The sequence below is a fragment of the Salmo salar genome, chromosome ssa05, assembly GCF_905237065.1.
Source record: "Salmo salar chromosome ssa05, Ssal_v3.1, whole genome shotgun sequence".
In the NCBI taxonomy this organism is placed as follows: Eukaryota; Metazoa; Chordata; class Actinopteri; order Salmoniformes; family Salmonidae; genus Salmo; species Salmo salar.
Window position 1 is genome coordinate 15,098,433 of NC_059446.1, and position 17,940 is coordinate 15,116,372.

At 44.1% G+C, this 17,940-nt stretch overlaps 1 protein-coding gene across 6 annotated transcripts in view; it reads left to right on the plus strand.

Moving 5' to 3' along the window:
- LOC106604261 (NEDD4-binding protein 3-A) overlaps positions 1–17,940 on the plus strand; it is a 66,360-nt gene that overhangs the window by 4,571 nt on the left and 43,849 nt on the right. Inside the window, exon 1 of one of the 6 annotated variants that reach the window (XM_045717929.1) lies at positions 15,068–15,507. The exons of the other annotated variants lie outside the window; for them this stretch is intronic. The gene's annotated coding sequence lies outside the window, so the exon portion shown is untranslated. Of the gene's footprint in view, positions 1–15,067; positions 15,508–17,940 lie in introns of those variants that run through there. 6 annotated transcript variants of the gene reach the window in all.

The window sequence follows — 17,940 nt, forward strand, 5'->3', positions numbered from 1 at the left end:
ATATGAACTTGATTGAACAAAACATGCATGTATTGTATAACATAATGTCCTAGGGTTGTCATCTGATGAAGATCATCAAAGGTTAGTGCTACATTTAGCTGTGGTTTGGGTTTATGTGACATTATATGCTAGCTTGAAAAATGGGTGTCTGATTATTTCTGGCTGGGTATTCTGCTGACATAATCTAATGTTTTGCTTTCGTTGTAAAGCCTTTTTGAAATCGGACAGTGTGGTTAGATTAACGAGAGTCTTATCTTTAAAATGGTGTAAAATAGTCATATTTTTGAAAAATTTAAGTAATAGCATATCTAAGGATTTGAATAACACGCCACAGGATTCAACGCAAGCGTCCCACCTAGCCCATAGAGGTTAAGACACTAACAGCTTACAGACGATAGGCAATTAAGGTCACAGTTGTGAAAACTTAGGACACTAAATAGGCCTTTCTACTGACTCTGAAAAACACCAAAAGAAAGATGCCCAGGGTCCCTGCTCATCTGCGTGAATGTGCCTTAGGCATGCTGCAAGGAGGCATGAGGACTGCAGATGTGGCCAGGGCAATAAATTGCATTGTCCGTACACCTAAGACAGCGCTACAGGGAGACAGGACGGACAGCTGATTGTCCTCGCAGTGGCAGACCACGTGTATCAACACCTGCACAGGATCGGTACATTCGAACATCACACCTGCTGGACAGGTACAGGATGGCAACAACAACTACCCGAGTTACACCAGGAATGCACAATCCCTCCATCAGTGCTCAGACTGTCCGCAATAGGCTGAGAGAGGCTGGACTGAGGGCTTGTAGGCCTGTTGTAAGGCAGGTCCTCACCACACATCACCGGCAACAATGTTGCCTATGGGCACAAACCCACCGTCGCTGGACCAGACAGGACTGGCAAAAAGTGCTCTTCACTGACGAGTCGCGGTTTTGTCTCACCAGGGGTGATGGTCAGATTCGCGTTTATCGTTAACACCCCTACTCTTACAATAAGTGCCATGGGATCTTTAGTGACCACAGAGAGTCAGGACACCTGTTTAACATCCCATCCGAAAGACAGCACCCTACAGGACAATGTCCCCAATCACTGCCCTGGGGTATTGGGATATTGTTTTAGACCAGAGTTGAAAGAGTGCCTCCTACTGGCCCTCCAACACCATCTGGTCTCCCATCCAGGACCAACCCTGCTTAGCTTCAGAGGCAAGACAGCAGTGGGTTGCAGGGTGGTATGCTGCCTGTCTTCTCTTGAGAGCTAGGTCTACCTATGGTGGCCTTTCTCAATAGCAAGGCTATGCTCACTGAGTCTGTACATAGTCAAAGCTTTCCATAAGGTTGGGTCAGTCACAGTGGTCAGGTATTCTGTCACTGTGTACTCTCTGTTTAGGGCCAAATAGCATTCTAGTTTGCTCCGTTTGTTTGTTGTTAATTCTTTCTAGTGTGTCAAGTAATTATCTTTTTGTTTTCTCATGCTTTGGTTGGGTTTAATTGTGTTGCTGTCCTGCGGTTCTGTGGGGTCTTTTTGTGTTTGTGAACAGAGCCCCAGGACCAGCTTGTTTAGGGGACTCTTCTCCAGGTTCATTTGTCTGTAGTTGATGGCTTTGTAATGGAAGGTTTGGGAATCGCTTCCTTTTAGGTGGTTGTAGAATTTAACGTCTCTTTTTTGGATTTTGATAAGTAGCGTATATTGGCCTAATTCTGCTTTGCGTGCATTGGTTGTTGTTTTACATTGTAGCCAGAGGATAATTGTGCAGAATTCTGCATGCATAGTCTCAATTTGAGGTTTGTTCCATTTTGTGATTTCTTGATTGGTGAGCGGACCCCAGACCTCACAATCATAAATGGCATTAGGTTTTATAACTTATTCAAGTATTTTTAGCCAGATCCTAATTGGTATGTCGATTTTTTTGTTTGTTTTGATGGTGTAGAAGGCCCTTCTTTCCTTGTCTCTCAGATCGTTCACAGCTTTGTGGAAGTTACCTGTGGCGCTGTGTTTCGGCCGAGGTATGCATAGTTTTTTTTGTGGGCTTTAGAGCAACGGTGTCTAGATGGAATTTGTATTTGTGGTCATATCAATTGGACCTTTTTTGGAACACCATTATTTTTGTCTTACTGAGATTTACTGTCAGGGCCCAGGTCTGGCAGAATCTGTGGAGAAGATCTAGGTGCTGCTGATTCTGGTATGTTGAGGCCAGGTGCTGCTGTTCTAGTGCCCTCGCCAATTCGTTGATATATATGTTGAAGAGGGTGGGGCTTAAGCTGCATCCCTGTCTCACCCCACATCCCTGTGGAAAGAAATGTGTGTGTTTTTTGCCAATTTTAACCGCACACTTGTCATTTGTGTACATTCATTTTATAATGTCGTATGTTTTCCTCCCCAACACCACTTTTCATCACTTTGTATAGCAGACCCTCATGCCAAATTCAGTCAAAATATTTTTTTGAATCAACAAAGCATGAGAAGACTTTGCTTTTAGTTTGGTTTGTTTGTTTGTCAATTAGGGTGTGCAGGGTGAATACGTGGTCTGTCGTTACGGTAATTTGGTAAAAAGCCAATTTGACATTTGCTCAGTACATTGTTTTCACTGAGGAAATGAACTAGTCTGCTGTTAATGATAATGCAGAGGATTTTCCCAAGGTTGCTGTTGACGCATATCCCACGGTAGTTATTGGGGTCAAATTTGTCTCCACTTTTGTGGATTGGGGTGATCAGTCCTTGGTTCCAAATATTGGGGAAGATGCCAGAGCTAAGGATGATGTTAAAGAGTTTAAGTATAGCCAATTGGAATTCGTGGTCTGTATGTTTTATCATTTCATTGAGGATATCATCAACACCACAGGCCTTTTGGGGTCGGAGGGTTTGTATTTTGTCCTGTAGTTCATTCAATGTAATTGGAGAATCTCTCTCTCTGTCTCTGTCTCTCTCTCAATTTCAATTCAATTCAAAGGGCTTTATTGGCATGGGAAACTTATGTTAACATTGCCAAAGCAAGTGAAATAATGAACAAAATAAACAGATAATTGCCATGGCCAGCAAAGAGCCCGGATCTCAATCCCATTGAGCACGTCTGGGACCTGTTAGATCGGGACGTCTGGGACCTGTTAGATCGGGACGTCTGGGACCTGTTACATCGGGACGTCTGGGACCTGTTAGATCGGGACGTCTGGGACCTGTTAGATCGGGACGTCTGGGACCTGTTAGATCGGGACGTCTGGGACCTGTTAGATCGGGACGTCTGGGACCTGTAAGATTGGGACGTCTGGGACCTGTTTGACCGGGACGTCTGGGACCTGTTAGATCGGGACGTCTGGGACCTGTTAGATCGGGACGTCTGGGACCTGTTAGATCGGGACGTCTGGGACCTGTTAGATCGGGACGGCTGGGACCTGTTAGATCGGGACGTCTGGGACCTGTTAGATTGGGACGTCTGGGACCTGTTTGACCGGGACGTCTGGGACCTGTTTGATCGGGACGTCTGGGATCTGTTAGATCGCGACGTCTGGGACCTGTTGGATTGGGACGTCTGGGACCTGTTGGATCGGGACGTCTGGGACCTGTTAGATCGGGACGTCTGGGACCTGTTAGATCGGGACGTCTGGGACCTGTTAGATCGGGACGTCTGGGACCTGTTAGATCGGGACGTCTGGGACCTGTTAGATCGGGACGTCTGGGACCTGTTTGATTGGGACGTCTGGGACCTTTTGGATCGGGACGTCTGGGACCTGTTAGATCGGGACGTCTGGGACCTGTTGGATCGGGACGTCTGGGACCTGTTAGATCGGGACGTCTGGGACCTGTTGGATCGGGACGTCTGGGACCTGTTTGACCGGGACGTCTGGGACCTGTTAGATTGGGACGTCTGGGACCTGTTAGATTGGGACGTCTGGGACCTGTTAGATCGGGACGTCTGGGACCTGTTAGATCGGGACGTCTGGGACCTGTTGGATTAAACAGTTTCCATCTCATTTTGTGGGCAGTGTGGACATAGCCTGTCTTTTCTTGAGAGCCAGGTCTGCCTTTGGCGACCTTTCTCAATAGCTAGGTTATGCTCACTAAGTGTGTACATAGTCAAAGATTTATTTAATTTTTGGTCAGTCACAGTGGTCAGGTATTCTGCCACTGTGTACTCTCTGTTTAGGGCTAAATAGTGTTCTAGTTTGCTCTGTTTGTGTGTGCGTGTGCGTATGTGTGTGTTAGGCCCAGGGAAAGTATTGTGCTGCTCGGTGACTGTGAGGCGATTAAACTGCTTTCACTAGAGGGTCATCCTCTAGTGCTGTGCTCCTCTGACGCCCTGCCTTTATCCCGCTGAGAGACCCGTTTGTCGCTGTGATTAAAGACCTGCCTACTGGTGTTAATACTGAATGTACCACTTCTTGGAAGTGACTTGGAAAACAGGATTGAGTTGAGCTGTTTTCTCTCTCTCGTTTGACTCTCCGCAATGATTAACACCCAGGTTAATCATTGCGGTGCTGCTCAGTTGCAGCTGCACAAGGCACCTGTTGTTGTTTGAATTTCCATTACACCCCTACTTAAAAACTGCTTCATGAGGTTTCTAATATTAGGTCGTTATAATTAGGGGTTCAAGCAGCAAGGCTGGGTGAAACCCTATTGTATTTGTTGGCGTATATTATTATTATTCTGGTTCCACCAAAATCTGGTGAAAAGATGAACATTCCCATGACATGGTAAGGTCTAGGTGAAGCCTTTACCATCATGCAACCTGGCATGATGGTAAAGGGCCAAGGGCCAAGGGCCACACCCTGTTATGCAATACCATGCCAACTGGCCACATTGTGGCGCTATAACAAGCGATTGAAAATGCAAACTTTAAAAGCTCATGCCCCTCACCCCGTGTAGTGTAGAGTTGTGAAATGCGGTACTTAGGTCCCTCTCCTCACATGGAATACATTTGCTTAAGGACCTGTAAGTCCCGCACTTAAAATGCTAATCCTCTGGCACTGAATGGCCAGTCTGCACAAAACTTAATATATGGCATCTATGGGCCAAGGTTTCACAATGCAATATTTTCCAGATTAGTATGTCAAACAACATGGCCACTACTGACCAATAAACATTCACATGGGTGTGGTCGGGCTCATAAAGGCATATAAATCAGACACAGATATTTGTATTGTAACAAAACTTGGTACACATGTTCCAAACACTGTGAAGACTCAACATATGCAAGCACATTCATATCGACCACACGGTGGCGCTATAACAGGCACATGTTTATATCGCTTGATCTGTTTGACTCAGAGTGATGAAATTTGGCACACATGCTCAGGGATATACTAGCTAACCCGTAAAGTATGGTTCAGTTTGGCTGCATGGTGGCGCTGTTGAACAGGAAAAAACATTAATTCAATCTCAATGGCTCATAGTGGCCATATTGTTTGAGCTGGAGTCCTGGAAAATATGGTGCCAATCGATCCAGCGGTTCTGGAGAAGAAGACTTTAAAGTAGTCAACATCATTTGAAAATGTTCCAAAATACAACATTTTGGATTTGAAATCAAATGGTTTATAAATCAAATCAAATTTTATATGTCACATACACATGGTTAGCAGATGTTAATGCGAGTGTAGCGAAATGCTTGTGCTTATAGTTCTGACCATGCAGTAATATCTAACAAGTAATCTAACAATTTCACAACAACTACCTTATACACACAAGTGTAAAGGAATGAATAAGAATATGTACATATAAATATATGGATGAGTGATGGCCGAACGGCATAGGCAAGATGCAGTAGATGGTATAGAGTACAGTATATACATATGAGATGAGTAATGTAGGGTATGTAAACATAATATAAAGTGGCATTGTTTAAAGTGACTAGTGATACATTTATTACATAAATTTTTTTATTATTAAGTGGCTAGAGATTTGAGTCAGTATCCTGGCAGCAGCCACTCAATGTTAGTGATGGCTGTTTAACAGTCTGATGGCCTTGAGATAGAAGCTGTTTTTCAGTCTCTTGGTCCCAGCTTTGATGAACCTGTACAGACCTCGCCTTCTGGATGATAGCGGGGTGAGCAGGCAGTGGCTCGGGTGGTTGTTGTCCTTGATGATCTTTTTGGCCTTCCTGTGACATCGGGTGGAGTAGATGTCCTGGAGGGCAGGTAGTTTGCCCCTGGTGATGCGTTGTGCAGACCTCACTACCCTCTGGAGAGCCTTACTGTTGTGGGCGGAACAGTTGCCGTACCAGGCAGTGATACAGCCCGACAGGATGCTCTCGATTGTGCATCTGTAAAAGTTTGTGAGTGTTTTTGGTGACAAGCCAAATTTCTTCAGCCTCCTGAGGTTGAAGAGGCGCTGTTGCGCCTTCGTCACAACGCTGTCTGTGTGGGTGGACCATTTCAGTTTGTCCGTGATGTGTACGCCGAGGAACTTAAAACTTTCCACCTTCTCCACTACTGTCCCGTCGATGTGGATGGGGGGTGCTCCCTCTGCTGTTTCCTGAAGTCCACGATCATCTCCTTTGTTTTGTTGACGTTGAGTGTGAGGTTATTTTCCTGACACCACACTCCGAGGGCCCTCTCCTCCTCCCTGTAGGCCGTCTCGTCGTTGTTGGTAATCAAGCCTACCACTGTAGTGTCGCCTGCAAATTTGATGATTGAGTTGGAGGCGTGCATGGCCACGCAGTCATGGGTGAACAGGGAGTACAGGAGAGGGCTGAGAACGCACCCTTGTGGGGCCCCAGTGTTGAGGATCAGCGGGGTGGAGATGTTGTTTCCTACCCTCACCACCTGGGGGCGTCCTGTCAGAAAGTCCAGTTGCACAGGGCGGGGTCTGGAGGGTACTATGGTGTTAAATGCTGAGCTGTAGTCGATGAACAGCATTCTTACATAGGTATTCCTCTTCTCCAGATGGGTTAGGGCATTGTGCAGTGTGATTGCGATTGCGTCGTCTGTGGACCTATTGGGGCGGTAAGCAAATTGGAGTGGGTCTAGGGTGTCAGGTAGGGTGGAGGTGATATGATCCTTGACTAGTTTCTCAAAGCACTTCATGATGACGGAAGTGAGTGCTACGGGGCGATAGTCGTTTAGCTCAGTTACCTTAGCTTTCTTGGGAACAGGAAGAATGGTGGCCCTCTTGAAGCATGTATGAGGTGACTGTTCAAAATGTAATCTTTTATTTGAGTGTATTTTCATACATACAGGGGCTTGTGAAAGTATTCACCCCCTTGGCCATTTTTCCTATTTTGTTGCCTTACAACCTGGAATTAAAATAGATTTTTTGGGGGGTTGTATCATTTGATTTACACAACATTCCTACCACTTTGAAGATGCAAAATATTTTTTATTGTGAAACAAACAAGAAAAAAAAAAAAAGAAAACTTGAGCGTGCATACAGTGGGGCAAAAAAGTATTTAGTCAGCCACCAATTGTGCAAGTTCTCCCACTTAAAAAGATGAGAGAGGCCTGTAATTTTCATCATAGGTAGACGTCAACTATGACAGACAAAATGAGAGAAAAAAAATCCAGAAAATCACATTGTAGGATTTTTAATGAATTTATTTGCAAATTATGGTGGAAAATAAGTATTTGGTCACCTACAAACAAGCAAGATTTCTGGCTCTCACAGACCTGTAACTTCTTCTTTAAGAGGCTCCTCTGTCCTCCACTCGTTACCTGTATTAATGGAACCTGTTTGAACTTGTTATCAGTATAAAAGACACCAGTCCACAACCTCAAACAGTCACACTCCAAACTCCACTATGGCCAAGACCAATGAGCTGTCAAAGGACACCAGAAACAAAATTGTAGACCTGCACCAGGCTGGGAAGACTGAATCTGCAATAGGTAAGCAGCTTGGTTTGAAGAAATCAACTGTGGGAGCAATTATTAGGAAATGGAAGACATACAAGACCACTGATAATCTCCCTCGATCTGGGGCTCCACGCAAGATCTCACCCCGTGGGGTCAAAATGATCACAAGAACGGTGAGCAAAAATCCCAGAAGCACACGGGGGGACCTAGTGAATGACCTGCAGAGAGCTGGGACCAAAGTAACAAAGCCTACCATCAGTAACACACTACGCCACCAGGGACTCAAATCCAGCAGTGCCAGACGTGTCCCCCTGCTTAAGCCAGTACATGTCCAGGCTCGTCTGAAGTTTGCTAGAGAGCATTTGGATGATCCAGAAGAGGATTGGGAGAAAGTCATATGGTCAGATGAAACCAAAATATAACTTTTTGGTAAAAACTCAACTCGTCGTGTTTGGAGGACAAAGAATGCTGAGTTGCATCCAAAGAACACCATACCTACTGTGAAGCATGGGGGTGGAAACATCATGCTTTGGGGCTGTTTTTCTGCAAAGGGACCAGGACGACTGATCCGTGTAAAGGAAAGAATGAATGGGGCCATGTATCGTGAGATTTTGAGTGAAAACATCCTTCCATCAGCAAGGGCATTGAAGATGAAACGTGGCTGGGTCTTTCAGCATGACAATGATCCCAAACACACCGCCCGGGCAACGAAGGAGTGGCTTCGTAAGAAGCATTTAAAGGTCCTGGAGTGGCCTAGCCAGTCTCCAGATCTCAACCCCATAGAAAATCTTTGGAGGGAGTTGAAAGTCCGTGTTGCCCAGCGACAGCCCCAAAACATCACTGCTCTAGAGGAGATCTGCATGGAGGAATGGGCCAAAATACCAGCAACAGTGTGTGAAAACCTTGTGAAGACTTACAGAAAACGTTTGACCTGTGTCATTGCCAACAAAGGGTATATAACAAAGTATTGAGATAAACTTTTGTTATTGACCAAGTACTTATTTTCCACCATAATTTGCAAATAAATTCATAAAAAATCCTACAATGTGACTTTCTGGAGAAAAAAATTCTCATTTTGTCTGTCATAGTTGAAGTGTACCTATGAGGCCTCTCTCATCTTTTTAAGTGGGAGAACTTGCACAATTGGTGGCTGACTAAATACTTTTTTGCCCCAGTGTAACTATTCACCCCCCCCCCAAAAAAAGTCAGTACTTTGTAGAGCCACCTTTTGCAGCAATTACAGCTGCAATTTTCTTGGGGTATGTCTCTGTAAGCTTGGCACACCTAGCCACTGGGATTTTTGCCCATTCTTCAAGGTAAAATTGTTCCAGCTCCTCCAAGTTGGATGGGTTCCGCTGGTGTACAGCAACATTTAAGTCATACCACAGATTCTCAATTGGATTGAGGTCTGGGCTTTGACTAGGCCATTCCAAGACATTTAAATGTTTCCCCTTAAACCACTCGAGTGTTGCTTTCGCAGTATGCTTAGCGTCATTGTCCTGCTCGAAGGTGAACCTCCATCCCAGTCTCAAATCTCTGGAAGACTGAAACAGGTTTCCCTCAAGAATTTCCCTGTATTTAGTGCCATCATTCCTTCAATTCTGACCAGTTTCCCAGTCCCTGCCGATGGAAAAACATCCCCACAGCATGATGCTGCCACCACCATGCTTCACAGTGGGGATGGTGTTCTTGGGGTGATAAGAGGTGTTGGGTTTGCGCCAGGCATAGCGTTTTCCTTGATGTCCAAAAAGCTCAATTTTAGTCTCAACTGACCAGAGTACCTTCTTCCATATGTTTGGGGAGTCTCCCACATGCCTTTTGGCGAACACCAAATGTATTTGCTTATTTTTTTCTTTTAGTAATGGCTTTTTTCTGGCCACTCTTCCATAAAGCCCAGCTCTGTGGAGTGTATGGCTTAAAGTGGTCCTATGGACAGATACTCCAATTTCCGCTGTGGAGCTTTGCAGCTCCTTCAGGGTTATCTTTGGTCTCTTTGTTGCCTCTCTGATTAATGCCCTCCTTGCCTAGTCCGTGAGTTTTGGTGGGCGGCCCTCTCTTGGCAGGTTTGTTGTGGTGCCATATTCTTTCCATTTTTTTTATAATGGATTTCTGATATTTTTTTATAACCCAACCCTGATCTGTACTTCTCCACAACTTTGTCCCTGACCTGTTTGGAGAGCTCCTTGGTCTTCATGGTGCCACTTGCTTGGTGGTGCCCCTTGCTTAGTGTTGTTGCAGACTCTGGGGCCTTTCAGAACAGGTGTAAATATACTGAGATCATGTGACAGATCATGAGACACTTAGATTGCACACAGGTGGACTTTATTTAACTAATTATGTGACTCCTGAAGGTAATTGGTTGCACCAGATCTAATTTAGGGGCTTCATAGCAAAAGGGGGTGAATACATATGCACCCACCACTTTTCCGTTTTTATTTTTTTGAATTTTTTGAAACAAGTATTTTTTTTCATTTCACTTCACCAATTTGGACTATTGTGTGTATGTCCACTACATGAAATCCAAATAAAAATCAATTTAAATTACAGGTTGTAATGCAACAAAATAGGAAGAACGCCAAGGGGGTCAAATACTTTTGCAAGACACTGTACCTGGTGTGGAATAGAGTTCCATGTAGCCATGGCTCTATATAGTACTGTGTGCCTCCCATAGTCTGTTCTTGACTTGGGGATTGTGAAGAGACCTCTGGTGGCATGTCTTTGGTATGCATGGGTGTCTGAGCTGTGTGCTAGTAGTTTAAACAGACAGCTCAGTACATTCAGGTTGTCAACACCTCTTACAAAAACTAGTGATGAAGTTAATCTCTCCTCCACTTTGAGCCATGGGGGATATACATGAGTATTAATAATGTTAGCTCTCCGTGTACATTTAAGGGCCAGCCGTGCTGCCCTGTTCTGAGACAATTGTAAAATTCCGTGGTCCCTCTATGTGGCACCTGACCAACCTGCTGAACAGTAGTCCAGGTGAGACAAAACTAGGGCCTGTAGGACCTGCCTTGTTGATAGTGCTGTTAAGAAGGTAGAGCAGTACTTTATTATGGACAGACTTCTTCCCATCTTAGCGACTGTTGTATCAATATGTTTTAACCATGACAGTTTACAATCCAGGGTTACTCCAAGCAGTTTAGTCACCTCAACTTGCTCAATTTCCACATTATTTATTACAATGTTTAGTTGAGGGTTAGGGTTTTGTGAATAATTTGTTCCAAATACAATGCTTTTAGTTTTCTTTTATATTTAGGACTAACTTACTCCTTTACACCCATTCTGAAACTAACTGCAGCTCTTTGTTAAGCGTTGCAGTGACTTCACTCACTGTAGTAGCTGACGTGTATAGTGTTGAGTCATCCGCATACATAGATACTCTGGCTTTACTCAAAGATTGAAAAACGTAAGGGGTCTAGTCAGCTGCCCTGGGAAATTCCTGATTGTAATCTGGATTATGTTGGAGAGGCTTCCATTAAAGAACCCTCTCTGTGTTCTGTTAGACAGGTAACTCTTTATCCACAATATAGCAGGGGTGTCATTGCCAACATGGGTGGTAGTTTGCCAAACTTTTCTCCTGGGCTTAAAGGATATATAATGTGATCCAGGATAGACCCTGTCGGTCCGCCTGGCTTGGCCCTGACCCTGCCCACCCCTCAGCTCACACAGTGGTTGCATCCCAAATGGCACCCTATTCCCCTGTATAGGAAATTGCACAGAGGGCTCTGGTCTAAAGTAGTGCACTATAAGGCCCGAGGGGGTGTGGTATAGAGGTCGACCGATTAATCGGAATGGCCGATTAATTAGGGCCGATTTCAAGTTTTCAGAACAATTGGTAATCGGTATTTTTGGCCACCGATTTGCCGAATTTTTTAAAATATATATTTTTTAGACCTTTATTTAACTAGGCAAGTCAGTTAAGAACACATTCTTATTTTCAATGACGGCCTAGGAATGGTGGGTTAACTGCCTTGTTCAGGGGCAGAACGACAGATTTTTACCTTCTCAGCTTGGGGATGCAACTTTACGTTAACTAGTCCAACGCTCTAACCACCTGCTTTACATTGCACTCCACGAGGAGCCTGCCTGTTACGCGAATGCAGTAAGAAGCCAAGGTAAGTTGCTAGCTAGCATTAAACTTATCTTATAAAAAACAATCAATCACTCATAATCACTAGTTAACTACACATGGTTGATGATATTACTAGTTTATCTAGCCTGTCCTGCGTTGCATATAATCGATGTGGTGCGCATTCGCAACATCAATGTCTTTCTTAAAATCAATACACAAGTATATCTTTTTAAACCTACATATTTAGTTAATATTGCCTGCTAACATGAATTTCTTTTAACTAGGGAAAATGTGTCACTTCTCTTGCAAACAGAGTCAGGGTATATGCAGCAGTTTGGGCCGCCCGGCTCGTTGCGAACTGTGAAGACTATTTCTTCCTAACAAAGACAGCCGACTTTGCCAAACGGGGGATGATTTAACAAAAGCGCATTTGCGAAAAAAGCACAATCGTTGCACGACTGTACCTAACCATAAACATCAATGCCTTTCTTAAAATCAATACACAGAAGTATATATTTTTAAACCTGCATATTTAGCTAAAAGAAATCCAGGTTAGCAGGCAATATTAACGAGGTGAAATTGTGTCATTTTGCGTTCATTGCACGCAGAGTCAGGGTATATGCAACAGGTTGGGCCGCCTGGCTCGTTGCGAACTAATTTGCCAGACTTTTACGTAATTATGACATAACATTGAAGGTTGTTCAATGTAACAGGAATATTTAGACTTAGGGATGCCACCAGTTAGATAAAATACGGAACGGTTCCGTATTGCACTGACAGGAAAAAACGTTTTGTTTTCAAGATGATAGTTTCCGGATTCGACCATATTAATGACCTAAGGCTCGTATTTCTGTGTGTTATTATGTTATAATTAAGTCTATGATTTGATATAGCAGTCTGACTGAGCGGTGGTAGGCAGCAGCACGCTCGTAAGCGTTCATTCAAACAGCACTTTTGTGCGTTTGCTAGCAGCCCTTCGCAATGTATTGTGCTGTTTATGACTTCAAGCCTGTCAACTACCAAGATGAGGCTGGTGTAACCGATGTGAAATGGCTAGCTAGTTAGCCGGGTGCGCGCTAATAGCATTTCAAACGTCACTCGCTCTGAGACTTGGAGTAGTTGTTTCCCTTCCTCTACATGGGTAGCGCTGCTTCGAGGGTGGCTGTTGTCGATGTGTTCCTGGTTCGAGCCCAGGTAGGAGCGAGGAGAGGGACGGAAGCTATACTGTTACACTGGCAATACTAAAGTGCCTATAAGAACATCCAATAGTCAAAGGTATATGAAATACAAATCGTATAGAGAGAAATAGTCCTATAATTCCTATAATAACTACAACCTAAAACTTCTTACCTGGGAATATTGAAAACACATGTTAAAAGGAACCACCAGCTTTCATATGTTCTCATGTTCTGAGCAAGGAACTTAAACGTTAGCTTTTTTTACATGGCACATAGTGCATTTTTACTTTCTTCTCCAATTCTTTGTTTTTGCATTATTTAAACCAAATTGAACATGTTTCATTATTTATTTGAGGCTAAATAGATTTTATTGATGTATTATATTAAGTTAAAATGTGTTCATTCAGTATTGTTGTAATTGTCATTATTACAAATTTAAAAAATCCCCCCAAAAATGGCCGATTAATCGGTATCAGGGTTTTTGGCCCTCCAATAATCGGTATCGGCATTGAAACATCATAATCGGTCGACCTCTAGTGTGGTATAAGGCCCGAGGGGGTGTGGTATAAGGCCAGAGGGGGTGTGGTATATGGCCAGTATACCACGGCTAGGGCTGTTCTTCGGCACGACGCAATGCGGAGTGCCTGGACACACCCTTTAGCTGTGGTATATTGACTGTATACCTCAAACCCAGGAGGTGCCTTATTGCTATTATAAACTGTCATGTAATTAGAGCAGTAAAATACATGTTCTGTCATACCCGTTGTATACGGTCTGATATACCATGGCTTTCAGCAAATCAGCATTCAGGGTTCGAACCATCCAGTTTATAATACCTTTTAGCCCATGTCTGATCCGTGGTTATTGTGTGCTTATCCGAAGGTAAACATGCTATATTGACTGTTCATATGGAGTGGAGTGAAACCAGCTTTCAAACGTCAACACACCAGGTCTACATTGACCGTTTCACATCCTGGTCTGACCGACCAAACTAGCCCCTAGAATGGAGTCCTTTGAGGAATACATGCAGAGGAGAGGAAACGAGAGGAGAGATGGAGGTCGAGGTGGATATAACCAGAGAACTGGTCTGACTGCAGTGGCCTCTAGAATAAATCCTGTGTGAATGCACACAGAAAGGACAAGGGAAAATGAAAGAAGTGGAGGGAGAAGTAGAGGTGGAAAGGAGATGAGAGGAGTGGAGGGAGGAGGAGAGGTGGAAAGGAGAGGAGTGGAGGGAGGAGGAGAGGTGGAAAGGAGATGAGAGGAGAGGTGAAAAGGAGATGAAAGGAGTGGAGGGAGGAGGAGAGGTGGAAAGGAGATGAGAGGAGTGGAGGGAGGAGGAGAGGTGAAAAGGAGATGAAAGGAGTGGAGGGAGGAGGAGAGGTGGAAAGGAGATGAGAGGAGTGGAGGGAGGAGGAGAGGTGGAAAGGAGATGAGAGGAGTGGAGGGAGGAGGAGAGGTGAAAAGGAGAGGAGTGGAGGGAGGAGGAGAGGTGAAAAGGAGAGGAGTGGAGGGAGGAGGAGAGGTGGAAAGGAGTGGAGGGAGGAGGAGAGGTGGAAAGGAGATGAGAGGAGTGGAGGGAGGAGGAGAGGTGAAAAGGAGAGGAGTGGAGGGAGGAGGAGAGGTGGAAAGGAGAGGAGTGGAGGGAGGAGGAGAGGTGGAAAGGAGAGAGGAGAGAAGGGTGAAAAGGAGAGGAGTGGAGGGAGGAGGAGAGGTGAAAAGGAGAGGAGTAGTGGGAGGGAGGGAGGAGGAGAGGTGAAAAGGAGAGGAGTGGAGGGAGGAGGAGAGGTGAAAAGGAGAGGAGTGGAGGGAGGAGGAGAGGTGAAAAGGAGAGGAGTGGAGGAGAGGTGGAAAGGAGATGAGAGGAGTGGAGGGAGGGAGGAGATGTGGAAAGGAGAGGAGGGAGGAGGAGTGATGGAAAGGAGATGAGAGGAGTGGAGGGAGGGAGGAGGAGAGGTAGAAAGGAGAAGAGAGGAGTGGAGGGTGGGAGGAGGATAGTTGGAAAGGAGAAGAGAGACAGGAAGGAGGGGACAGAAGAGGAGAGAGATGTAAAGGTACCAAAGAACAGGTCTGACCGTACTGTCACCTAAAGAAGACAAGAGGACAGGAGAGAAGACAAGAGGAGAAGAATGGATTAGTAGTCGTGTCTGGCCTGTAGGTCAGCCCCTCCCTTCCATCACAGAGCACTAGAGAGAGGAAGTCAGGTGGTGAAGCCAGTGATGAGCGAGAGCAAAGGTGTGTGTGTGTTTATGGGAGAGAGAGACAGTGAGAAGAGAGAGAGGCTGTGTGTGTGTGTGTTTATGGGAGAAAGAGACAGTGAGAAGAGAGAGAGGCTGTGTGTGTGTGTTTACGGGAGAGAGAGACAGTGTGAAGAGAGAGGGAAAGAGAGAGGCTGTGAGAAGAGAGGGAAAGAGAGAGAGAGAGGCTGTGTGTTGGACCAGGAGGAGAGAACTGAAGTCACAGCTTAATTCACTGACAGGTGAACAATGTTATTTTGTTTATTTAGTTATATAAGGTCAGATTGACGAGGTATCATTATGGCAGCAGTACTGTAGTGTCGCAGGCACGAGTTGTAGTAGAATAGAGTTCATAGTATGTTATTTCAATGTGTTTTAAGACACTTCACTGTACAGTTGACAGTGAAATAAAAATGCAGCATATTCTTAAGTTAGAAATGAAAATATGGATCTGTACAGTTATACTAATAACACACATCACAGAGTTGAGTTTAGAGAAGACTAGTAAAAATCCTGCAGACATTTTTATGTTGTTGTGTTTCATGTTGTGGCTTTAATAAACAAGACTTAAAAGCTGTGAGGGTGATGGGGAGTCATTGGAAATCACTTTTAGTCCAGGAAGCTCATTTGTGATTGAAATGAATGGGGAATTCTTCACTTAATCTTTGATCCCGAGCTGAGTGGGTGATGTCATTACTGAGGCAGTAGTTTGTATTGTTCACAACAACATCCTCATTCACTGACTAGCAGGAAAGAACATATGCAAATTCCCTTTGTTGGTATAAACCATATTGCCTCTGTTGGTAAAAACCGTATTGCCTCTGTTGGTAGAAACCGTATTGCCTCTGTTGGTATAAACCGTATTGCCTCTGTTGGTATAAACCCTATTGCCTCTGTTGGTAGAAACGGTATTGCCTCTTGGTATAAACTGTATTGCCTCTGTTGGTATAAACCATATTGCCTCTGTTGGTATAAACCCTATTGCCTCTGTTGGTAGAAACGGTATTGCCTCTGTTGGTAGAAACCGTATTGCCTCTGTTGGTATAAACCATATTGCCTCTGTTGGTATAAACCGTATTGCCTCTGTTGGTATAAACCGTATTGCCTCTGTTGGTAGAAACGGTATTGCCTCTGTTGGTAGAAACCGTATTGCCTCTGTTGGTATAAACCATATTGCCTCTGTTGGTATAAACCATATTGCCTCTGTTGGTATAAACCATATTGCCTCTGTTGGTATAAACCATATTGCCTCTGTTGGTATAAATCGTATTGCCTCTGTTGGTATAAACCATATTGCCTCTGTTGGTATAAACCATATTGCCTCTGTTGGTAGAAACGGTATTGCCTCTGTTGGTATAAACCGTATTGCCTCTGTTGGTATAAACCATATTGCCTCTGTTGGTATAAACCATATTGCCTCTGTTGGTATAAACCATATTGCCTCTGTTGGTATAAACCATATTGCCTCTGTTGGTATAAACCGTATTGCCTCTGTTGGTATAAACCATATTGCCTCTGTTGGTATAAACCATATTGCCTCTGTTGGTATAAACCGTATTGCCTCTGTTGGTATAAACCGTATTGCCTCTGTTGGTATAAACCATATTGCCTCTGTTGGTATAAACCATATTGCCTCTGTTGGTATAAACCATATTGCCTCTGTTGGTAGAAACCGTATTGCCTCTGTTGGTATAAACCCTATTGCCTCTGTTGGTATAAATCATATTGCCTCTGTTGGTAGAAACCGTATTGCCTCTGTTGGTAGAAACCGTATTGCCTCTGTTGGTATAAACCATATTGCCTCTGTTGGTTTTAACCATATTGCCTCTGTTGGTATAAACCCATATTGCCTCTGTTGGTAGAAACGGTATTGCCTCTGTTGGTATAAACCGTATTGCCTCTGTTGGTATAAACCATATTGCCTCTGTTGGTTTTAACCATATTGCCTCTGTTGGTATAAACCATATTGCCTCTGTTGGTATAAACCGTATTGCCTCTGTTGGTATAAACCATATTGCCTCTGTTGGTATAAACCATATTGCCTCTGTTGGTATAAATCGTATTGCCTCTGTTGGTATAAATCGTATTGCCTCTGTTGGTATAAACCATATTGCCTCTGTTGGTATAAACCGTATTGCCTCTGTTGGTATAAACCGTATTGCCTCTGTTGGTATAAATTGTATTGCCTCTGTTGGTATAAACCATATTGCCTCTGTTGGTATAAACCCTGTTGCCTCTGTTGGTATAAACCCTATTGCCTCTGTTGGTATAAACCGTATTGCCTCTGTTGGTATAAACCCTATTGCCTCTGTTGGTATAAACCGTATTGCCTCTGTTGGTATAAACCATATTGCCTCTGTTGGTATAAACCGTATTGCCTCTGTTGGTATAAACCCTATTGCCTCTGTTGGTATAAACCATATTGCCTCTGTTGGTATAAATCCTCTTGCCTCTGGTATAACTGCTGTTGCCTCTGTTGGTATAATTCAGAAGCCCATGGAGAGATGTTTAGACCACAATAGCTAATAATGAGGTTTAAAGTTGATCTCCTGTTGAGCATCTTAAAGTATTTTATACACTGTCACAAGTCTCGCTGTTGCCTGCCAATAGTCCTCCATTCATTTGGGCTACATTGGTGTTTTATGGAGTTACGTCAGTAGGCTCGTGTTACGTTA